Raw genomic sequence first — 1,823 nt, 5'->3', positions numbered from 1 at the left:
TCCTTTTCGCACTGCCTACATACTGGTCGCATCTGCGCCTGCTGAGGTCGCTTACCCATATCCTGTCTCATTCTTCCTCCATTCCCTCCTGTAGGACATGCATGAACATTTCTATTCTGATTGTACCTTCGTGAAGGCATTGCTCCCTGCTTAAAATTCCTTCCCTGAGGAGCTGTATACCGATTATAATTCTGAAAAGAAGATCCTGGGCGATTCATCCGAGCTGCAACTATCTTCTTAGCACAGTCCTCTACTAGCTGACTCTTATTAACCAACTCCGCAAAATTCCGTATTTCCAATGGAACCACTGAGTTCAACAAATCTTCACGGAGTCCCCCTTCAAATTTCAAACATCTCCACTCTTCGAAATCTGCTGGATTCCCTTGACAAACCTTGGAAAAACGACATAAATCTTCAAACTTCCTTGTATACTCAGCAACAGACATACTTCCCTGTTTTAACTGCATCAATTCCATCTCCTTTGCCTCACGAGTAGCTCTAGGAAAGTACTTCTTATAGAACTCTTCTTTAAAAGCATCCCACAAAATATTACCCTCATCTTGCTGCAGTAAACGTTGAATGCCCTGCTACCAGTGCTGAACATCCCCTTCCAACATATAAGTAGCAAATTCTACATACTGTTCTTCCGGGACATGCAGTGCCCTCAAGGACCTTTCTATGCCTCGGAACCAATTATCAGCTTCAGTTGCTACAGTCGTACCCTTGAACTTCGGTGGATTAACTTTCAAGAAAGCAGCTAATGTCATAGGCCTATCATGATTCATGTTATCTCCATCACTGTTCCCACCATTCTCACCATTACGGTCATTGTTACGCTCTCCATTACGTTCCCCCAGACGGTTAACTGCTCGGGTAGTAGCAGTCGCCGTTTCACGCACAGCCTCATCCATAGCGTGAATCGCAGCAAACAGATTATCATCATTTCATGGTGGATTATTAACAGTAGACCCTTCCCGATCGCTACATCTCCGTGGAGGCATCCTGATTCTGCTCATACCAAACAATCAATACCAAGGTGATCAGTCTTAATACCTCAAGTTGGGCATGAACATTATCAGAATGAAAGCACAAAGATATTCATGCAACACATATCACATAGATACCCTATAAGCATGAGACACACCACAGAGCATGCAATAAAGCATGATTCAGTCCATTCCCCAGGCTCTAACAGGAAAAACCGCTTTGATACCAAATTGTAACGACCCAACTTCTAGCATGTCTAGATCATACTAGAAATCGAATGTTACCAACTTGTTTTTCCTTTTTGTATTATTAATTAATAAATATAAGCCTGTACGTTGTTAAAACCCCGCGAATTTTACAAGTAAATTTTTTTAAAAAGAATAATTTAAAGTCGTATACCTTCCATATATCAAGGGATAATTAAACGTTCACATACATAAGACAAAAAGATAACAGAATATCGAACAACACACTATAATATACATCATGTTACAGAAGTGGCTCAGTTATATAAGCATAGAGCTATAGTACAGCACCCCTAAGTCAGTGACTCATATAGTATATACATATATGTACATAAGACGCCCCAGGGCCTGGCCTGACCAAAAGCCCCTAAGTTGGCACCCAGGCTAGCCTAACTCTATGATATGCCTATTCCCTCTAATCATGCTAAAAAAAGTGAGGGAGACACTCTAATGTACTGAAGTTAGACTAGGCATCTCAAAAAGTCTCCTCAATCCTGGTCAAGAGTACCTCACGAAAAATCACCGGGCAAATGGTGATGCTCACCTGCTGGCGCCTCGCCTGGCTCATCGTCATCACTGTTAGGGGAGATA

Source organism: Arachis ipaensis, chromosome B05, assembly GCF_000816755.2.
Source record: "Arachis ipaensis cultivar K30076 chromosome B05, Araip1.1, whole genome shotgun sequence".
Lineage (NCBI taxonomy): Eukaryota > Viridiplantae > Streptophyta > Magnoliopsida > Fabales > Fabaceae > Arachis > Arachis ipaensis.
Note: the sequence above shows the minus strand (reverse complement) of the source record.